General features: G+C 47.3%; 1 long non-coding RNA gene across 3 annotated transcripts in view; it reads right to left on the bottom strand.

Annotated features, from left to right (window-relative positions):
- Positions 1-16,647, bottom strand: part of LOC131482870 (uncharacterized) — a 28,182-nt gene extending 11,535 nt beyond the window's left edge. Inside the window, exons 1-5 of one of the 3 annotated variants that reach the window (XR_009247361.1) lie at positions 16,516-16,647; positions 16,115-16,285; positions 14,968-15,043; positions 10,502-10,745; positions 6,183-6,738 (exon numbers count right to left, since the gene is read on the bottom strand). This is a non-coding gene — a long non-coding RNA (uncharacterized LOC131482870). Of the gene's footprint in view, positions 1-6,182; positions 6,739-10,501; positions 10,746-14,582; positions 14,854-14,967; positions 15,044-16,114; positions 16,286-16,515 lie in introns of those variants that run through there. The other 2 variants (XR_009247359.1, XR_009247360.1) reach the window with 2 other exon arrangements.
- Positions 16,648-17,067: the final 420 nt, after the last annotated feature.

Here is a 17,067-nt window from a genome sequence, read left to right as displayed (position 1 = left end):
ATAAAAACAAATAAATCTTAAAAAAAAAAAAAGATCTGGAACCCCTTAGAGCTAGTGGCATTGAGTCACAATGGACAGGACAGTATCTGCAGGGTCAGGTTGTGGGATCCCAAGCCGCAGGCTCAATCCCAGCACACGTGGTCAAGCCTCAGATCCCCCCGGTGTGGTCAGAGATTGTCTATGCACCACAGACTGAGGTAGAGCTGAACCCACTGACACCTCAAAACTACAAGACTCCAGGCCATCACAGAAAAGGAAGGAAATATCGGGGAAGCCACAGTTGAAGAAAGCTCCAGAAGTCTCACAGTGTGCGGCGGTGACACTAAAAACACTAAGTCATACTCTTGGAGGTCCGGGAAAAGTTGGCAAAAGTGGCTGCATTTAAAAACCTTTTCTCCACTGCGCCTGTACCCATTGGTCTAAGCTTTCCTACCCGCTTCTTCCGCCACCCTTCCTCCCGTTTTCCGCCACCCTTCTTCCCACATTTCTTCCCGTACTCTGCTTCATTTCCCAGTCTCCTCGTCGCCCCCCAGTCTTCTATTGTCCACCCGTTCCAGTCGTGCCCTGTCCCCCGTCTTTGTCTTCATCCGTCCGTCCGTCCTTTACTGGCTACTTTTATATCGTTTTTCCACCAATCACTTCTGCCCGTGGTCCACGGGGCTATCTGATAGGCCAGCAATCGCAGCAGGGGAACTAGCCTATCCTGTTTGCCTACTGGCGGGACAAATCCCGCCTCCTGGCCCTCGGCCAGCCGCCATCTTGTGACCACCTAACATACACGTGGGCTCAGCTGCTCCCCACATCTCCCCACTTTTTATTTAAGTGAGGCCGTGCCTGTCTTAGGTCGCCCGCAGCAGGACTAGCTCCTTACCCGTCATTGGGTGGCAGAGCTTCCAGCTCTACACCCTTAGTTTGGTAGGTGTCCCCCGCAGGTCTTACCCATCTTTAACTACCGGTCTAGTATGCTTAACTATACCTGGGGGAAGGCCCCTGCTCCCAGGGCCATCAGGGTCTGTCACATAATGGCGTTATCTTGCCGATGTCTCAGGCACATAAAGCAGACAAGCAGGAAGATCACGAGGCACAATAATCCTCCAAGGGACAAAACCCCTAGCCATTGTCTGCCCCAGCGGACCACAGATTGTACCCATGACAAACCCGTTGTCCCACAGGAGCCACCTCCATCTGGGTGGCAAGATGGTTACAATTTTTTCCCGTGCAGCCAGTGTGTAAATTATACAAATAAACTGAAAAGCTTCTCCAGCATGTAAACGCAAGTTGGAAACTGAGAAGACCTCAGATAACATGTCCACCTGTTCTTAAATCAACTCCACTCATCAGTTCATGATTAGCAAACCAGGCCAAACATGTTGGTTAAACTTCTCCCCCCTTTTTATTTTTTGTTAAGATGATTTTCAGGGGTTGATTTCGACCACCTTCATGGCCACAGTGTTAAAGTCCTTTTCAGCAAGGTTCCAGGGTTAGTGGGCGACTTCCAAGCTCAAGACCCTGAACTAGTTGCCTAATTTCCCTAGAGACTTCCCAACCGCAATTCTAAGGGTGCCTGCCGTTTTGGGGTTCAGGAGTCTCTTCTTATTTCATAACCACCGCCCCTTAGGGCAAAAATTCCGCCACTTCGGGCAAAGAAAAATCCCGCCTCTTAGGGCACTAAATAAAATAACTTTTATGCTGGCACAGGCTGGGAATACCCCGTGCGTAGGTACTCTCTGCCGCTTTTCTTCCAATGCCAGCACAGGCTGAAAATTTTCCTGTCTCTCTCTGCTGTTTTTCTTCTGCCAGCGCAGGCCGGAAAATTTCTGTCTCGGCCGCTTGTTTTCCCCGTTTGCTTTTCTAAGCTGGCGCAGGCTGAAAGTCCTCCCCCTACCCGCCCCCCCCCATACGGTCCACCACTTGTGTCGCCGCCCAGCAGCGGCAACTAAAAACGCTAAGTCCTACTCTTGGAGGTCCGGGAAAAGCTGGCAAAAGCGGCTGCGTTTAAAACCATTTCTCCACTGCGCCTGTACCCATTGGTCTAAGCTTTCCTACCCGCTTCTTCCGCCACCCTTCCTCCCGTTTTCCGCCACCCTTCTTCCCACATTTCTTCCCGTACTCTGCTTCATTCCCCAGTCTCCTCGTCGCCCCCAGTAGTCTCTGCGTCGCCCCCCCCCCCCCCCCCCCCAGTCTTCTATTGCCCATCCGTTCCAGCTTTTACCGGCTACTTTTATATCATTTTTCCACCAATCACTTCTGCCCGTGGTCCACGGGGCTATCTGATAGGCCAGCAACCGCAGCAGGGGAACTAGCCTATCCTGTTTACCTGCTGGCGAGATAAATCCCGCCTCCTGGCCCTCAGCCAGCCGCCATCTTGTGACCACCTAACATACACGTGGGCTCAGCTGCTCCCCACAACATTGAAATAGAGCTGGGAAGTCTGCAGGGGGGTAGGGAGGAGTGAGGGGAGACAGCTTAAACTTTGCCTAAAGTTCAGAGTCACAGCTCTGAATTTTAGACAGCTGCAACAAAACTCTTGACAGTTGATCGTGAACTTTCATGACCAAAGTGACAAGTCCTGCCCAAGCTGGGGTGGATCAGGAAAGCTAGTGAGAGGTGTAGAGAGATCATCCAAAGACAGAAACAAAAGTTCAACAGACATAAGAAAGAGGAACCAAACCAGAGCCAAAATAAAGCAACCTTGGCTCTGGGTTTTACTAACACTGGGTTTGAAGGGGTGGGTCAGGACAACTGTGCAGGCTGTGGTCTCAACAAGCATGCCACTCCTGCCGTGGGGTCAGGCCAACTAAAGCCCACCCACGTGCTCTGCTCATCAAGCCTGGCTCAGAACCCATGGGCCAGCAATAGCCCTGGGGTCCAGCTGAGCAAACCCCACTGCTGGTTCACTGGAGTTACACATGTGCAAGTTGACTGTGCACTTCAAGCAATGACTTGGGTTCTGCTCAAATAAGATAATCCCCTGGTGTCTAGGCAGAGGCGGGGAGACTCATCCTCATAACACCCCACAAGGAGGCAGGTCCACACCTGAAAAGGCACCAACTACGGAACAGTCTGGCATTGCTCCAGGGCCCAAAGTCATCAACATCCCCTTACAACGACTTCCTTGAGTGTCATGCTTGCTTCCGAAGCAATTTTTCTCCAGCTCCTTGGAGATCTTGGTGATCTGCTATGGAACTTGCTCTCCTAGTCCATTCCAGCTGTCTCCAAGCTGCATACAACTCATCATGGACATACCCTTTCACTTGCAGAAAGTAGTCAAAATTCAGGGCCAGAGCCATGGTATAGTAGACTAAGCCTGCACCTGTGGTGCCGGCATCACTTATGGGCACCAGTTTGTATCCCATTTTCTCCCCCTTCCCATTCAACAACCTGCTTATGGCCTGGGAAAGCAGTAGAGGATGGCCCAGGGCCTTAGACCCCCTGCACCCACATAAAAATCTTTGGAAGAGGCTCCTGGCTTTGGATTGGCCCAGCTCTGGCCATTGCAACTATTTGGGAGAGTGAATCAGTGGGTGAGTGGTGTCTGCCTCTCTTTTTCTTTGTAACTCTACCTTTCAAATAAAAATAGTTGGGCCTGGTGCCATAGCCTAGCGGCTAAAAGCCTCTCCTTGAACATGCTGGGATCCCATATAGGCGCCGATTCTAATCCCTGCAGCTCCACTTCCCATCCAGCTCCCTGCTTGTGGCCTAGGAAAGCAGCAGAGGATGGTCCAATGCTTTGGGACCCTGTACCCTCGTGGGAGACCCGGAAGAGGTTCCTGGTTCCCGGCATCGGATCGGCGCAGCACCGGCCGTTGCGGCTCACTTGGGGAGTGAATCATTGGACGGAAGATCTTCCTCTCTGTCTCTCCTCCTCTCTGTATATCCGACTTTGTAATAAGAATAAATAAATCTTAAAAAAAATAATAAAAATACTTAGAAAAAGAAATTTTAACAGAAATAGGAGTGGTCTCCTTGCTTCCAATGAGGAAGGGAAGTAAAGGAAAAGAAGAAGTTGGTTTGCAGCATGTACACACCAGAGCACATGCCTTGCTCACTATTAGAATTTGTGAAACCACCCTTCCAACTGGTAGGGTGAGTGACAGTGTGGCCATGTCAGTATACGCTTAACATCAGACTTGTGGTCTGCCACGATAGCCATAATCTGACTGTGTATCAGTTTGTTTTCTGTCACTATAACAACATACCCAATTCTGGGTACTTAAGAGGTTTGAGGTGAGAGCGTGGTGCAGAAGAGAGGCATCTCCCAGGATCGGGGCTCTCCCAACCCCAAACCCACCCAACCTCCTATCAGAGTGCCTGGATTTGAATCCAGCTCTGGTTTCACTTCAGCTTCCTGCTAATGTGCATGCTGGGTGGAGCAGAAGATAGTTCAACCACTTAAGGTCCTGCCAACCATATGGGAGGCCCAGACAGAATGCCAGGCTCCTGGCTTGGCCTGGCCCAGCCCCAGCTGTTGCAGGCATTTGAGGAGCAAACCAGCAGATGTGGAGATCTCTGCGTGCCTCTCAAATGAAAACACATTTAAAAAAAAAAAATTTTAAAGAGATTTATCCCACTCATTTCAGCTGAGTCAAGAGCCAGGGCCTCATACCACAGAATGCAATGCGACAGCCACAGCCTGCATGGGAGCTCCCCTACACTGACCCCCACACACTCCACACCAAGTCAAGAAGTTGGAGAACAAGGAGGGGCCCTCTGGTTGTTTTCACAGCAGCTTGTGAGAGCACACTCCATATCAGCAGCCCACTTCTCCCCACTGCCACTGCTCCTCTCCCTGCCCAAGCCACCGTGCTGGAGTGGAACCTTTGGCATTACTCATGTGCCCACTTCTGCCCTCACCTTATGAACAGGATGCATTCTGTGCAGCAACCAGAAAGTTCTACACAATCAGTGGTGCCTGCACGACCCAAAGCCCTCTAACACCTCCCCAGCTCATTCCAAGGAAAGGGCAGGGTCCTCCCTCATGGCCTGACTGCCTTGGGTCCCACCATGTTCCTCTCCAATCCCTTAGCTCCTGCCCCTCGGGCTCCATGCTGTTTCTTTGGGCACGTGTGTTGAGTCTCCCTAGGCTAGATACAAACCAGAAACTGGAAGTGCTGAATCAGGACAGGTCCACTTGTGCTACATGTGACCAACAGCTTACTAAGAGGTTTGCCCATTGAGACATCTACCTGTGAGCCAAGAGAGGCTATGTTCTTTCACATCCTCTCCAATTCTTGGCATTGCCAGGCTTAGATTTTTTACTAATCAGATGAGTGAGCAATGCTAGCCCAGCACAATTTCCTTTTGCATGTGCTTGATCGTGCTGTAATATTTTCACATTTATTGGCAATCTGTATTTCCTCTTCTAGAAATCTGTTGTGGGGAGGAAATAGAGATAATGCAATTTCTTTCCAAGTTGGTACAGTCCTTCGTGTTCTCATGAGTCGATGTTGGCAACGTAGGGTCTTCTTGTGTCATTCACTAAGGGCATAGTGAGTGAAGCTGCTGTCTGGGATGCCGGCATCCCATATGGACACCCGCTGGAATCCCCGCTGTTCCATTTCTGATGCAGCTCCCTGCTAAAGCAACTGGGAAATAGAAGATGCTCCAAGAACACGGGCCCCTATACCCATGTGACACCCAGATGAAGCTCCTGGCTGCTGGCTTCCTTGCTGCTGTTTAAATATAAGTAAATGCATCCAATTTCATTCACTCAGTCCAGATTTTTCAAATGTGCTGCTGAACTCTCTCCCGACAGCCCCTGCCTGGTTAAGTTCAGCATGTTTTTGCTGATGCTTCATCTTTTCCCATTGTTTTTGCTAGAGATGAAACCATTAAGATTCCAAGTGGCCTCAGATCAGATTCTGAGCCAGAATCAGTGCTGAAAATAAGTTTCCAAGTTTCCATTGTTGAAATCTGTTCGATATCACAATTGTGGCCTGTGGATGATGGGTGCAGGCTTTCGTTTTCATTCTGTTCTACATGTTTTATTATTTTCCTCCTGCTTTCACTTTGATCTCATAGGCCACTTAGAAATGTATCTTGTAGTTTCTAAAACCATGTTCTTTTTTTTTTTTTTTTTTTTAATGATCAGCAGGAAGACAGTTCTTAAATTGTGGTCAGTGTGGTCTGTGTGATAGCCTATCTTCCTAAATATTTGCAAATAGTTTTATTCTGAATGTCAATGTCCCCTACCTAGTCTCTGGCTCAGGGCTTCTGGGTTGGTAAGCGAGGCATGGGCCAGGGATGCGGCTGTGACATGGCAATTTCTTCCTCCCTCAGGACAACTGGGTACTGACTAATCAGCCATCATAATAATCAGCAGACTGATAGGAGTAGGGTTCCTCTGCAGGCTTCCCAGGGATGGTGCACCTGAGCACAATCCACCCCAGCCACAACACACCAATGTGCTGGCCCAGAGCATCTCTTAGTGGACCACCACTGCTCCAGTCAGCTGCCCGAGTTCCTAGCTACCCATCCAGAACAAGGGGCCTTGGGATTGCAAGAGCGGTTATCTCTGGTTCTAGGGGTCCAGGAACGCAGAGCACAGCCAATCCTTCTGGCAAAACTATGGGGTTGGGGGAGTGTTGGGAAAGCTGAGTTGGGGTTCTCAGGCAGCAGGATCTCTGTTTTGCACATTTTGGTCACTTTCATCCACCTGTAGCTGAGGTGACTCATTAGTGGCATCCAAACCACTGCAGGGCTGACTTGTAAGAACATGAAGAGATTTCAAAGGAAAACCTGTAGAAAAACAGAACTAAAAACGTAAAAACTGTTTTGATGCAGAAGTATTTCGAAATCCATGATTTTCATAATAAGCAATTTAAAAAGATATATTTGACCAAGTGACAAAAGTGAAAGATCTTCCATGTGTTGGGTCACTCCCCCAAACGGCTGCAACAGCCAAGAATGAGCCAGGATGTCAGGAGTCTGTAACTCCACCCGGGTCTCCTACATGAACAAGTGCCCAGGGACCCGGGTCATCTCCCATTCTGTGTGAAATCAAGCATCCAGGACTTGAACTGGCACTCAGAGACGCTGGTGTCATAGTGGTGACCTAATCGGTTACACCACAGCACTGCCTCTGTGAGGGTATGTGAGCTTAGAAGACCCCTTTCTGCAGGATTTGTACAGTAGAGCTTCATCCTTTTGAAAACTCTCCATAAAAAGCATTTGATATTTTTGATATGAAGTCTCATTTGGTATTTTTCCATCACAGAACATTTCAACATTACCTATGTATATGAAAGAGATTGGATCTTTCAAAATCATTGCAGCTGTTGCATAATTTTGAGTCATTATAAACAGGATGCTTTGATTTTTATCACCTACTCATGTGTCAAAAATTTCTGCTTGAGTGTGACCATTAAGGATCCATAACTTTTGTTGGTGAAAGTTTTTTAAAGGTTTATTCTAATTGGAAAGTCAGATTTACAGAGAGAAGAACAGACAGAAAAATCCTCCATCTGCTAGCTTACTTCCCAAATGGCCCCAACAGCCAGAGATAAGCCAATTCGAAGCCAGGAGCTTCTTCCAGGTCTCCCACATGGGTAACAGGGTCCCAGAGCTTTGGACCATTCTTCACTGCTTTCCCTGGCTGCAAGCAGAGAGCTGGATGGGAAGTGGAGCAGCCAGAATCCAAACCAGTGCCCATATGGGATCCCTACAAGACCCCCAGGCTACCACACCTGTCCCTTGGTGAAAATCTTGACCTGGAATGTACCCAACAATTTTAAGCATAGAGTGATTTTTTAAATTTATTTTTTCATACTAAAATGAAGCACTTTTCTTTTCTTTTTTAAATTTAATTTAAATTTTATTTTATTTGGGATTCCCCCTCCAAACTTCCAACTCCCAACAGATTTTCCCCATGTTGCTACAATAGTATAGTTCCATTTGGGAAACAGTGGGCACCTCCCTATTGGTTTGCCACTCCAACTAGTGAGCATGAGAGCAAGGACAGGCACAGGCATAGCTAGACAGAGAGTGGCATTCATGGCATGTGTTTGGGCTGGGTACTGGGTTGGATTGGGTTGATCTAGGCTTCAATGCCCATTGACATCTATGAGAACTGAATGGGACAGATTGGACTAGTCTGCTGCACATACTGGCAAGCACGGGAACCAGGGTAGGGGGCGGACCTGGTGGGGATTATTGTGGGTCACTCTGACTAGGCTACAGCTCCCACTGGTTTATGTGAGGGCCAAGTGTATGCTGGGCAGAATCAGGCTGGACTGCAATACCCATTGGTTCCAGTGGAAGACAGGGCTGGAAACAATCGACCCAGCAATTCCAACAACCAGCTCATTGGGGCGATGGACTGTACCAGGCCCTGTACTTGAAAGTACACACAAGAATCTGGTCTGGGATCACCTCAGAAAAAGTTTCTTTGGGGATCCTGCCGGCTGAATTGCTGGACTCAGAATTCCAACCATGGAGAGAATTTCAGATTCCATGATCTGACTGTGGAGTGCATGTGTCAGAGCTGGGCCTCTTTAGTGGCTCAGATGGAGCAGTGGACAGCATATCCAGGTGCACAGGGAGAATATGGCAGTACATTGGAGTCTGCAGAGGATAGCTGGTACCATAACAGAGAATGGAGGACAGAACAAATTGCTCAACTACCCCAGCCAAGGGTCGGCAGTGAATAGCTGGGCAAATAGACTCTTAGATGGACTATGTCAATCAGTGGATTCTGGGGAGATTTCATTGTGTCTAGAGTGGCATGATCTGCAGCAATACAGGATTGTTGAAACTATCAAAACCTCTAGAGCCAGGACCCTTGGAGCATGCCCCACATCGGGGACCCTGGGATGGTTGGGAGGCTGGGTGTGGCTTCTCCCCTTAGCTATCCCCTCCCTTCAGATACAGGAAGGAAAAGAGAGAATGAAAACAATGTCTCACCCACTTTCCTCTAGCCTGACCCTTTCACACCCTAATCAAATGTGCAAAGATTATCAAAAATAAAATTTATACAATTTTAAAATGTGTGAAGCAGTATCCTTGGTATTTTAAAATAACATGATTTAAAAAAAAAATGTAGACTGACTAATGTGCATTGGTGGTAATGCTTAGTTCAATGTGTAAAGTATTCCGGTTCCTCACTGCCAAAGATGGAGATGCTCACTTCCTCTTTTGATTATGCTTGGCAAAACAAATCCAAGATAGAGGTTGAAATGCACCCTGAGTCAGGTGGACGACTTGATTTCCAGGTTCATCGTGAGAGCAGTTACAGTGGAGAAGGTCAGAGTTCTACCTGCAAAGCTTTCCTCGTGAACTTGATTTTAACTATGCACTTCTGGGCCTTAACATGAAAGCCAAGTCAGAAGAGGTGATTCATTTTCAGCTTGAAGCAAGTTGCAGACCTGTAATGTAATGTAAAGGGCAGGGGCCTCCCTCCCTTTTCTGGTATGTCACATCTATGTAACTGAAAATTTAGGGCCCACCTGTTTCAAGGATTATGGCAGAGGAGTTAAAGTGCCTGGGGCCAACACCAATGCTGTGCGCAGGCCATGGAAGATCAAAAGAAGATGTGTCTCTTAAGATTAGGCATCAAAATCTTTGCTCCTCTGGTCCCCTATGGATGATGGTCATGGATAGGACATAACTGGGATGGCACTTTAAAAGGTTTACAAGTACCAGATGTGTGGGATGAAAACCCATCCTACTTCCATGGTGATGCATGAGGCCTCAGTCCCAAGACAGAGTCAGAAAAGACCCCACTTTCTCTGAGTGATCATCCGGGACTTCAAGGACTCATTAACCTGTTCTTGTTTCCTTTTCTCCATTTACCTAGCAGTGAACTTCACAAACATACATGTCTTATTTCTTCACGAGTGTGAGCTCCAGCTACTGAGTCACATCATTCAGATTGCATCTGTCTCCCCACCTGGGACATCCTGGCCAGAAGAAACCCTGCCTAATTTAGCTCTATACATCCGTGCCTTCTGTATTCAGATCTACTCCTAACATACCAGGGACTCAATGCCTCTTTGTCGATCAGCTGATGAATGCACAAAGGTAAGTCTGCCTACTTCTGACTAGCAGTGGTTGAGTTGCTCCGCTATGTTTCAGCAACCTAAACCTCATGTCCTTAACTCTGGATAACCCAGTTATGCGTCATTCTGCGGCTCTCAAACATGGATGTGTATCAGAATCATCTGGAAGCTCAGCTTTTGGAAGTAGGACAGAGCTTAGCCTTTGTGTTTTTGTCCACATGGGAACTAGGACACTCAACTAAACTGAAGAAGCAATGCATTGGCAAAGGGCAAGTCGATGTTTTGCACGCCATACCACCACCACCACCACCATGGAAAATAATACTAGGTCCAGCATAACGGGGCCAACAAGACCAAGCAAGCTGCAGAAAACTTAACCTCCAGGCCACTTAAGACCCTTCCATTCTCTAGAAACATCTAGAAGGCTCTGCAAAAACCTGACAGGGTTTTCCAGCCCAGCATTTCCAGCATCAACCAAGACCTTGGTTTTAAAAACAAAATCTCACCTTTGGCTCCTCCCCAGAGCTACTGAAGCAGAATGGACTTTTCTTGCATGGCACCCATGGGATTCCTAGGCACACTGAAGATGGGCATGCACTGGGCTCAGCCAGCCAACTTCTGCTTGTCCAGGAAACGACATGATTCTTCCTCTACCACAGTTGATTCAGACAGAGGAAGTGGGGCTGAAATCTGCTGAGCTCAGCTATAACCACTGTTTGCACTTGAGAGCAAATGAGCAAGCATGCATTCCTGTCAGAGCCGGAGAGTGTGGTGAGCGATTCTGGACACTTAATAAGCCAATCAGGCACACGAGTGAGACACTGCTTGGGATGCCTGCATTCCTTATTGGAGGGCCTGGGTTCGAGTCCTTACTTGCTCTCCATTCCACCCTGGGAGGCAGCAGGTAAGGGCTCAAGTAATTGAGTCCCATCACCCACATGGGTTGAGTTTTTGGATGCTGGCTTTAGCCTGGCCCATGCCCAGCTGTTGCAAGCACTTATGGAGTCAACAAGTATATGGAGATCTTTTATATACCAACCTACCTATCATATTATTCTGTCTCCCTCTGTTCCCTGCACCTCACTCCCCTGCTTCAAATGAAATAAAGTTTTAAAGTTTTTTTTTTTTTTAAGTCTAAATGCTAAACTAGAGAGACTGGAAACTACTTGTACTGCCTGTAGAACTGTGATCCATCCATATCTGAAATCAAGCCCAGGGCTGGGCTCTCTGCTCTCTTCCTGCATCTGTTCCATACCAAACACCACAGGAAGCATCAAAACCACCAAGGTGAAATAACATTGCGCACTCTCCCCACCCCTCCCCACCTCTACCCACAGTCTCTCATCCCCCACTCCCGCTTTGCCACTGGACTAAACTCCTAAAAACACATCCTCACTTCCAGTCCTCTGTACCAGACCCTCCCGTGCTGCCAATCTGCTTTATTTTCTGGCTTCATCTTCCAGAAGCTTTCCCATATCAGCTGGCTGATCCTTGAAGTCAGTTGCTCGTTGTGCCCCTAAATTGACTAAGCCATCCATGATCAAAAACAAAGTTTTAGTCCATGCCATCTGGACACTCCTTGCACACAATGCAAGGAGCAATGCCCATGACCATGGAGGGTGGGACATCTTGCTATCAATGTGGGTAGTACTGGTCCAGACGGGGCATGAAGCAGACTGCCTGGAGAGGACAGGACCCCTAAAATGGTGTATGATGTGGGGAAGAGGATTCAGGAACGACTTAGGACATCTACAAAGGCTTGATGGCGGGAAGCTGCAGGGCCCCTCAGGAGTGAGTGGCCAAGGAGTGGGATAGAGGCAGGCAGGGGCACAGCAGAAGCCCAAAACCCCAAAGGTCTGCTGTGCCACACTAGGGAATTCTTTGTTGTATGAAGTGGTACATGGGGCAGTGTCGCCGCCGCCCAGCAGCGGCGACACTAAAACGCTGAGTCATACTCTTAGAGGTCCAGGAAAAGCTGGCAACCGGACCCTTCACTGCCAAAAGCGGCTGCATTTAAAACCTTCTCTGCTGCTCCTGTCCCCATTGGTCTAAGCTTTCCTACCCGCTTCTTCCACCTTTTCCTCCTGTTTTCCACCACCCTTCTTCCCACATTTCTTCCCGTACTCTCTGCTTCATTTCCCAGTCTCCTCGTCGCCCCCCAGTCTTTCTTCATCGTCTGCTCCGTCCGTCCGTCCTCTGTCCGTCTTCGTCTGTCTGTCCGTCTAGCTTTTACCGGCTACTTTTATGTAATTCTCCACCAATCATTTCTCCCTGTGGGTCCACTGGGCGCTGATAGGCCAGCAACTGCGGGGGGAGGGGGCATTAGCCTATCTCTGTGACTTCCTGTTTGCCTATTGGCGGGACAAATCCCGCTTCCTGGCCCTCGGCTAGCCACCATCTTGTGGCCACCTAACATACATGTGGGGTTGGCCACTCCCCACAGGGCAGCAGGGCAGATTTCAATCAGCAGAATGCACATACAGGTCTGATCTCCACTCCCAAGAGCAGGCTGGCAGCTTTGTGACAATTTCTGATGTGTAGATGAGGTTTGGGATGGAGGCAGGTGATCAGATGCAAGAAGGCCACTTGGAGAATTGGTTATTCCCCTTTGATGACAGAGTCGGCTGTTATAAAAATTTGAAATACTGGATGTGTATTGCTTTCATGCTATCATGCAGTCAAAAAAAATTTCTAAGTTGAATCATTCAAAGTTGGGTACCATTTACATATACCATTTGCATGTTTTTCTATTTACTCAACAGTGGACAGTTGTGACAGTCATGTTGCTTCCACTTTGTAGCTATTCTGAGGAAGGCCACATGGAGTGTACAAACACCTGTTTCAGTAATGCTGTCAGCATCTTCATCTGGTAATTCTAGGAGGAACCACTGTTCTCTGTAGCAGGTGCAGCCTTTTATATTCCAAGCAACTTGCAAAAGTTCCAACTTCTCCACATCTGTGCTGATGCTTTAGTTTTTAAAGAAACAGTCATCCTCAAATAAGTGACAGGACATTGTGATTTTGATCTGTATTCCCTAAGGGTTAGTGATGGTCAGCATCTTTTCTTGTGCTTGCTGATTGTTTTCCCCTTGGGAGAAATGTCCATTTGAGTTCTATGCTCCTTCTGAACCAGCTTGGTCTTTATTATTGTACTTCCTGAATTGCACTTTTTATGTCTTTTAGATATTAATATTTTGTCACATGATTCCCAAATATTTTATTTCATTCCATGGATTGCTTTTATAACCTGTTGATAGTGTCTTTTGGTGCAAAAATTTTAAGATTTATTTTATTCAACTAAAAAAAGAATTTCAAAAAGGAAGAGAGAGAGAGAGAGCCTCCATCCTCCGATTTGATTCAGTCCCGGACCAAATCAAAACCAGAGGCCAGGAGCTTCTTCCAGCTCTCCCATGTGGATGGCAGAGGACCCAAGGGCTTGGGACATCTTCCACTGCTTTCCAAGCTGTGTTAGCAGAGAAGTGGATTGAAAGTCAAGCAGCTGGGACTCAAACCAGCACCCATATAGGATGCCAGTGTCACCAGCTTTTGGTGTCATATCCCAGAAATTGTTGCGAAATCCAGTATCATGAAACATCCCTCTACGCTTTCCTGTAAGATCTTATAGTGATGTGTTTTCAGTTCTTTGACCATTTTTTTAAGATTTATTTATTTTTATTGCAAAGGCAGATATACAGAAAGGAGGAGAGACACAGAGAAAGATCTTCCGTCCGATGATTCACTCCCCAAGTGGCCACAACGGCCGGTGCTGTGCCAATCCAAAGCCAGGAGCCAGGAACTTCTTCCAGGTCTCCCACATGGGTGCAGGGTCCCAAGGCTTTGGGCCATCCTCGACTGCTTTCCCAGGCCACAGGCAGGGAGCTGGATGGGAAGCGGGGCCACAGGGATTAGAACCGGCGCCCATATGGGATCCCGGCAGGTTCAAAGCGAGGACTTTAGCCGCTAGGCCACCGTGCCAGGCCCTCTTTGACCATTTTGAGTTAATTTTTATCTATGGGGTGGAGTAAGACTCCAGTTCCATTTGTGTGTAGTATGTGTGTGTGAGTGTGAGTTTATCCAGCTTTCAATACCATTTGCTGAAAAGATTGTCCCCTTCCCTATGAAATAGTCTTAGCACCCTTATCAAAAAATCACTTCTGGGCTTTCTATTTTACTGTTAGCCTATATATTTTTTAATGTCATTTTTGGTTTTATACAGTTTTATACAGTTAAGTTTTAAAATCAAGAGTTATGTGAACTTCAAGACCATTTTGAGTATTTGAGGTCTTTTGAGATTCCAAATGAATTTTTGGATTTTTTTTTTCTGAAAGTTATCATTGTTATTTGAAGTGGATTACATTAACTATGTAGATTGTTTTGGGTAGAACTGACACCTTAACAATACTAAACACAAGATCCATTCACATACTTGTGCCCTCTTTAATTTCTTTCTGCAACTTTTATAATTTAACATGTAGCTCTATGACCTCCTCACTTAGGTTATGCCTGCCCTTTTTCTTCTTAGTACAATTACACATACATTTTTTTTAAATTTCCTTTTGTAATTGTTCTTAATGCACAGAAGTGCAGCTCAATTTTGTGTATTAGTTTTGCCTTGGTCAGATTCATTTATGAGTCATAACATATTCGTGTGATCTTTAGACTTTATGAAAAATCACGCCATCTGCCAACAGGTATATTCTTTCTTCTGCCCTTCCAATTTCAAGGTCTTTCATGGCTTCTTGACCAGTAGCTCTGCTTGAGACTTCAGGGCTGAGTTGAACAGCAATAGGGGGGTTGGCAGCCTTGTTGTCTTCGTGATCACAGAAGCTTCTAGTCTCTCATGATCTGAAAGGCTTCCCTTTAAAAACACATTTTATAAAAATGTATCTGAGTGTACAGATAAAATGGTTTCTTTGTGTTTCTGGTCTTCTGGCACCCAAATTAAAGACCAAATGGTGCTAGAGATTCTTACCTATAATCTTGACATTAAAGAGCGGAGCAAATGTATTAAAGAGACCACTTTACTCATCTGACCTCAATACTGAGAGCTGAGAAGAAAAGCAGGTGGAGTGAGGAACAGCTGGCATGAAGAGCCCCATGAGTGTGCAGCGTTGGTTGTACTTTGAGCTTCTTCACAGATGTTTAAAAACAGCTAAAGAAACATTGAAAAATACAACCAAGTACTGAGAGGTTAAAAAAAAAAATCTTAAACATTACTGAATGAACTGGCATTGCCTTTACGTAGGTGAACACTTCCCAAGAGGGCACAGACCTGGAAGGGGCCTCAACACCAGCACCTGAAACCGGAAGTCATTGTGGGATGAAGGAATTCAGAGCCTCATCCCATGTCTCTGCCCAGAACAGCTCTCCCTTCCTGACCTGGCCCAGAGGCCACACTACCCGAAGTCCCGTCTCATGTCTGTTGAAAGATAGAAAGTTGGTCTAAAAATACGGGATGGGGAACTGAAACATTTCAGAGAAGGCAGGGCTCGGGAGTAAGAAACTAAAAGAGGAAGGTAAAATTATAGTGACAAATTGAAAAAGAGGAATGGAAATTGAATAATCTTACACAGAAAAGTCACTCACTGCCCACTGCCCACCCAGCCCTGGCTCCCCAGCTGCTCCATCAACAATGGTGAAAAGTAGAGAATGACAAACAGCGCCGAGAATTCAAGCCACCTGCGCTGGGAGTTAGGGACAATTTCTTGGCAAAGGGGCGGCGGGTATGTTTGAACTGCAAGAGCACCTGGTAGAAATGCCCACACCTCCACACCTCCCACCCCAGAGAGGACCACTCAGGCCGGAAGCCCTGGAATTAGCCACTCTCTGCAAGGTGACTGCAGAGATGGACTGTGGCTTGTGGCAGCCTCCTAGCCTGTGAGCTTAGGGAAGTTTGCATTCTTAGCCCCACCCCAGCACCACTACCTGAGCAAATCCACCAGAGAATTCTGACGAACAAGATTCTAAAGCCTTGGGGCTAAGGAATGACATCCCTTTGACAGCACAAATAATCCTTCACATGTTCCATAAAGGGCTTTCAGACTGCTGGCGCTCTTGTTGATTGTAGGGGAGGATACCTTCTAAAGCTCTGTGAAGATAGAAATCAGGCCTCCATTTACCTGACTATGTTATGGGCACAAAGGTGGAGTCCAGTGAGGGTCCAGATCACTACAGGGGAGCTCCAAGTCCCTATACCCCACACTCTAGGTGGTACATCAAGTCCCCTTTCTGCTACAGGAAAGCCTTTTCTAGACTAGTAGTTTTCAAACTTCAGTATGTACCAGAAACATCTGGAAAAAGTTACGAAATGTCTGAGGGGAAGCAAGCCACATTGTGTTTTGTTCTGTTAATTTAAGAGACTGGGAAAGATGGAGAGACAGACAGAGGGATCTTCTTCCCTTGCCTATTTCACTCTTCAATGTCACCCAGATGGCAGAACTGGCACAGGCAGACCCAAGAGCTGCGGACTCCATCTGGGACTCCCCACATGAGTGAAAGGTAACAGGACTGGAGTCCTCACCTGCTGCCTCCCAGGGTGCACAACAGCAGGAAACAGGAATCCACAGAAGAGCCAGGACTCACTCAGGCACCGGATGTGGGATGCAGGCATCCCAGCCCAGTGTCCTAACCACTGTCCAAATGCTCACCTCTCCCTCCAAGCATTTCCGATTCCACAGTTGCAGTGGAGCTCATCAATCTGCATGTCTAATCAAGTCCCGGATGCTGCTGTGGCCAGCCTGTTTGAATCAACCTTGGAGCAATGAGGCCCTAGACACCCTGGTCTGAGCACTGATCAGGTTGATGGTACAAAGGATTCAGAACCATAGTTCTGAGGCTGGTGCAATAATGTTGCTAACTAATCCACCTGTGGTGCTGGCATCCCCTATGGGTACTGATTCTAATACTGGCTCTTCCACGTCCGTAAGCTTTGGAGAGAAACAGAGGATAGCCCAAGACTTTGGGCCCCTGAATGCACATGGGAGACCTGGAAGAAGTCCCTGGCTTTGGACCAGCTCGGCTCCAGCTGTTGCAGCTGTTGGGGAATGAATAGATAGTAGACCTCTGTCTCTCC

Source organism: Ochotona princeps, chromosome 21 (assembly GCF_030435755.1).
Source record: "Ochotona princeps isolate mOchPri1 chromosome 21, mOchPri1.hap1, whole genome shotgun sequence".
Taxonomy (NCBI): domain Eukaryota; kingdom Metazoa; phylum Chordata; class Mammalia; order Lagomorpha; family Ochotonidae; genus Ochotona; species Ochotona princeps.
The sequence above is the reverse complement of the archived record's forward strand: the minus strand, read 5'-3'. Positions and strand labels throughout refer to the sequence as shown.